Raw genomic sequence first — 5,814 nt, forward strand, 5'->3', positions numbered from 1 at the left:
TTCCCTTGATTCTATGATGACCTCTGATCTAACATGGGGGTCTATCCACAGACTCTGTCCTTTCCTGCGGCCTTAGAGGAACACTCACCGTTCTGCTCAGGGTATGTCCTCCACATGTGCTCCTCAGTGCATCCCTGCCACATCCTAGATCATTCGTCATGTTCTTGCTCTGTTAGTTCCTGTGTTTCTCACAGTGTATTCTCTCTTTTGCAGACAGAATCACTTTCTCTGGTTGATACTCTCCATGGTCTTGACTTTCTTTCTTTGAATGTGTTCATAGGTTTTTTTTTTTTTTTTTCCCAATGTAAAAGTCCTTCCCTGAGCTCTGGCATCTCCTTGTCTCATCAGCTACACTTTATAATGTAAATTGTTCTCCCCGCCCCATTGTGTCCTTCTCTTAAATAATGGGTTATTGGCAGTGCACTGGTAGGGATGACAGAGTCAGCATTCACAGATAACACCATATTTCAAAGTCACCAGGGCAGCAAGAGTGATAGGAAAGAGCCTGGAGGCCTTCCTTTCAAGGGCAAGGGGTTATGTAAGGGCCTGGAGTGTTGATCAGGCACCCCAAGACCACCTCTGTTCAGTAGGTTTGATCTTGGCTAGACATGAAGCAGACTTACTGGCTGTGGCCAGGACTGACCACTTGGGTATACTTCCCTTGGTTAGAGGGGCGGTTGGCTAGGGCTCCTTCCTTTACTCCTCTGGGTCAGCCTTCAGGGTCTCCTTAATGCCTCCAGCTTTCAGTGCACATAAATGCAGGGATCAGCCATATGAGAAAGTCGAGGCTAATTATTTCAGGAGGGGCCACTTGTTGGTTGCATTGAAGGTGATGGATAACTCTTCCTCACTGTGCCCTCCTGACAGGAATGTGATCCCAGGAACAGCAAAGGGTGCTGTGTAACCAGTTCCATGAGAGTTGCTGTGGCCATCTCTTCATTGAAAAATTTCTGAGTACAAGCATAGCATGGGGTGGCCATGTTGAGCTTCAGCAAGGTCTTTCAAGGTGGATGGGATGCTCACTCAGAGCCTTGTAGACAACAGCAACTACGTCTTTAGTTATATACTGACAAGATTTTAGGTTCCAGAATGGGTATAGTGCCATTCTGCTGTCAGATTATAGAAGAATGGGCCTCAGCATTGGCACTTATATGATGGCAAAGGTTAAAGGGGTGTATTCTGCAGTCTTCAGCACACCATACTGCATGGTGATGCCAGCTCCATGTATAGGGCCTTGCATTCAGAGACCCCTTCCAATGCCCAGGCAGTGGCCTCACAGTTGGTTCATGCCAAAGTCACCACTCCTTTGTCTGCCTTAATGCCCACATCACCAGTTATCACCTAACTGACAAATCTTAGCTCATAGTCACTCTTTATCCTGGCATCATATACTTCTTTAGAGTTTCAGGGCCTTAAGACGCATGCACACTTCACATTATCATATAATGTTTTCCTTCATTCTGAATGTTCTCTCTCTCTCTCTCTCTCTCTCTCTCTCTCTCTCTCTCTCTCTCTCTCTCTCTCTCTCTAGTCCTGTAGCTTTGGATCTACATTTTCCTATCTGACTTATTCCTTATGGTTTGGACACTACTATTTTCATACTAGTTGATTTAATTTTGGGATATCTTTGAGGTTGTTTCCTCTTTTGGTATTGATTCTATGCTGTGCCTTACATAGGCTACCCCTCCTCATATATATTCTAGAATTTCAAGGACATGGACCAAGCATTTGTGAGAATGGAGTTTGCCTGTACCCAAGTCTCAGGTGTCCACTCATGCAAGAGCATCCAGAAGCAGGCACTTCCAAATTAATAGCTAATAATGGAGCCAACAATCATGCTTCTAATGCTCTTACCTAGTGGGATGTTGCATCAGAAAAGTAAACTATTTGAACCTCAATATCTTCAGAAATTTGCATAATATAACCTACATTGCACGGCCTTGGGAAAAACAAGAACAATGCACAAACATGCTTCTCATGTCCAGAGATTTTTGGTCTATATTACAGCTCTCATAGAGCCTCGGACATCTTTCTCTCTTTTGAGTTTCCAAACAATTATTATTCTCTAAGTCTATTGCAAAGCAGCATTTCAGAATTGCTTCAAGTTTCTCCTAAAATACTATATTAACTACAGTTTTATCATTCCCGGACACTAGTTAATTTCTCTATGATGCAGCACTTCATACTGTCCCTGAGGGCCCTTGATGGATGACTTTCTATATTTAGACAGATATTTGAGAAGTCTTCCCAGTGTTGTAAAACCATTCTTATCACATCACCTCAAATTTCATTTTTTCATTTCTTTAGAAAATACTTCAGAATTTGAGGCCATAATGAAGGTCTTGAGACAATATTTACAATTACTATTATTTTTGCCTCAATTAATGATAAATGACCACATGGGCCTCACTTTAAGCATATGAAACTTACAAGTAAAGAACAAAGTAACTCCTCCAACATATATTTCATGTTTCCTTAGACTGTGCTTATACACACTGTGGGTTTTCCACAAATATTTACTCACTGCATTGTCCTCAGAAGAGCTGACTGTATTAGAAAGTAAAACTGGTTTGAACAAGAGTTTTTATTTACATATATGATAAATATTCATTTAAGGATTTATTTATTTTTATCTTGTGTGTATATTTGGGTATCTGCGTATACATATTTGTACCATCTACATGCCTGGTGCCCTCAAGGCTAGAAGAGGCTACCAGATTCCCTGAAGCTGAGGTTACAGGTGGTTGTAAGGAGACATGTAGCTTCTGGGGTCTGAATATGGATTCTTAAGCAGGTTAAGTTAACCAGCTCATGTGTTTTTAACTGCGGAGGCATCTTTCCAGGCCCTAAATGTTTAAGACTGCAGACTTTGTGGACACCAGCTTTATCAAGAAAAGAAGGGCCAGGGAGGGAGAAGGCATGCAGTGAAACTTTGGGTTTTGTTGACAGAAGTTCCCATAAATTTGTCAAATCTGTCAATTTCCTTCCCCACTCTTCTTGCTTCTCCTTGATTCTTTGTGTATGTGCCCCAGGGCTTGCTCGACATGAGTGACATGAGGAATTACACTCCAGGTATTCCCTAATATGCTCTCCCATCTATTTTAATTGCTAGAATCCTTTGACCTTCAAGTCATCATCCTAATATTTGTGAATTACAGACTTCACTGAGCAGCTTAATAAACTAGAACCCCCAGATGGAAATGCTTCTTTGAAACAATCTATTTCTTTGTTTGAACTAGTTATTTTAAAAAAAGATTTATTTATTATGTATACAGCGTTGCCGGCATGAACACCCACATGCCAGAAGATCTCATTATAGACAGCTGTTTTCCACCATGTGGTTTCTGGGAAATGAACTCAGGACCTCTGGAAGAGCACCCAGTGCTCTTAACCTCTGAGTCATCTCTACAGCCCCCGTTTTAACAAGTTTTGACACTAAGTTATCTAAGTCTTTGGGATTATATACATAGATTTAAAGGATAAAGTAAGCTCATCCAACCAGAGTAGAATAGGTCTCACAACTTTGAGACATTTGAACAATTACTATACAGTAGATATGGTTGATTATATATTAGATATGATTATATATTAGATAAGATTGCACTTAGCATCTTGTTCTGAAGATGCTATTTTCTAATTGGACAATTGAAAATCTACCAAGCAGACGGGAGACCTTTGAAAAGTTTTACATTAATTGGAACCAACTTTGTATCATTGTCATTTGGTAACTACTCATTAAACATACATATTAAATATATATTTTGAAGTCACATCAACCTAATATATGGAAATTACAGATTTCATTGATCACCTTAAGAAAGTAACACCCCGAGACTGACATACTTCATTTGAAATGATACAGAATATATTTTATATATAATATGCATTATAAAAATATATGTAAGCTCTGATTGCTAGCTATTCATATTCATTTATAGTTGGAGTATAAATTACCTAAAGGTACAATGCTGCCTATCATGTTACACATATGTTTATTTTAACCCTTTAAAATGATAAAGGTGGATTCAAGGAGAAATGTTCAGGTATTTGAACATTTGCTCCCCCATGGTGGAAGTTATGAAACACACAGTATTTTCCAGTTCTTTCGTTTTCCTGAAATTTTCACTTTTTCTTTTCTCTTCCTTTCTTTCCTTTATTGTTTTTTTCAAGACACGGTTTCTCTGTGTAGCCTTTGCTGTCCTGGGCTCACTTTGTAGACCAGGCTGGCTTTGAACTCCCAGAGATCCGCCTGCCTGTCTCCCTTCGTACCGGCATTACAGGCGTGCACTATCGCGCCCCGCTGACACTTTCATTTTTCTCAGTGGATAAGTAACATTCCACCGTGTGTACATACAACATGTTCTTTGCGTACCGACCATTTGACGGACGTCTAAGGTTGAGTCCTTTTCCTTGATGTTCAGAGTTTAGGAGTCTGATGCGTCACGGAATGCGCTGTCCATGGTACAGAGGAACAAGGGAAAACGGCTCAGGTAGATCTGCCTCTGACCTGACTCACTTTCTCTAGGTTGCTGCAGGAACTGCACTTTTGAGCTCTGAAGCATTAATATCCACGAAAGGGCCCCTCTGGGAGAGACTTGGGGTCTCTCCTTCTCTTAAAAACCCCTTAAAAAATGTCAGCCTGGCGTGGTGGCACACGCCTGTAATCCTCGCACTTGGGAGGCAGAGGCGGGTGGATCGCTGTGAGTTCGCAGCCAGCCTGGTCCACAAAGAGAGTCCAGGGCAGCCAAGATAACACAGAGAAACCCTGTATCAAAAGGCAAAATAAAATAAAATAAAAACTCTCACTGTGCACTGAATTCTGAAAAACAAAGCAGTTACGATGCCTTTTATGCATCCGTTACTTGTGTGTATCCAGAATGATTGCCAAGTGGTACAAACACTGACAAGACGGACTTGGTCTAGGAATATTTAAAAGCAGTTGTCATTGTAAGTTTTCAAAGGGGAGTTATCCTCTTAGCTTAGTTATTCAGGTGCAATACTTAGGGCAGTAATGGAGACATGTCAGTACTTGTGTTTTTCATGTTAAAGGATGTATGCTCACGTTCACTTGTAACTACTGGTATAACATTTGACTAACAATGCGATTTTTCTTTCCACAATTATTGTCGGGATTAAGTGGTACTTTGTAACATTAGCCAACAGTCCTAATGGGTTCTGAAGATCAGGTTGTTCAGTGTATTACTTCTGAGTAATGATACTTTGATATCTTTGTCAACTGTGGGTTATGGTTTAAAACAATGTGGCACTTCCATTCTGTGTGTGCTGATTAGCATAATGCATTAGCCAGAGCTCTTAGCTTTTTATTACCATGGCAGGGATAACTTGACCACATTTTAAAGGTAGCCTTAGTGAGAAAACTATAGGCATACAGCCTAGGTAGGGTGTTCTGAGGTCATAGTTTACATAATCTAGGCAAAACCGTGAGGTTACTGTAGCAGCTCCAGCTACCTCTTTGAGGAGGTGGGGAGCCTGCTAATAGATCTTACATTCTTAGTCACATTGATGGGGTATAGTAGTGTTTAGGCTATTGTGTGATTCGGCTCAGGGTGAGTTAAAGCTTTTCTTTTCTGAAAGTCACAGATACAAAGATAGTAAAATTGTTGCTTGGTCTAATGCTTTCATTCAGAGAATGCCTCCTTCCTGTCTAGTGACAGTGGATTTATTGTACTGCCACAATCACTAGGAAATACCATATAATCTTATCCATAAGCTGAGAACTACATTGCTTTAATCATCAGTAACTTTTTTTGAAAGGCAAAGACAAAATGGCACGTTAGAATAAAAACTACAAAA

General features: G+C 40.4%; 1 pseudogene; it reads right to left on the minus strand.

Annotated features, from left to right (window-relative positions):
• Positions 1–619: 619 nt before the first annotated feature.
• LOC127207636 (fructose-bisphosphate aldolase A-like) lies at positions 620–4,275 on the minus strand (annotated as a pseudogene).
• Positions 4,276–5,814: the final 1,539 nt, after the last annotated feature.

Source organism: Acomys russatus, chromosome 24, assembly GCF_903995435.1.
Source record: "Acomys russatus chromosome 24, mAcoRus1.1, whole genome shotgun sequence".
In the NCBI taxonomy this organism is placed as follows: Eukaryota; Metazoa; Chordata; class Mammalia; order Rodentia; family Muridae; genus Acomys; species Acomys russatus.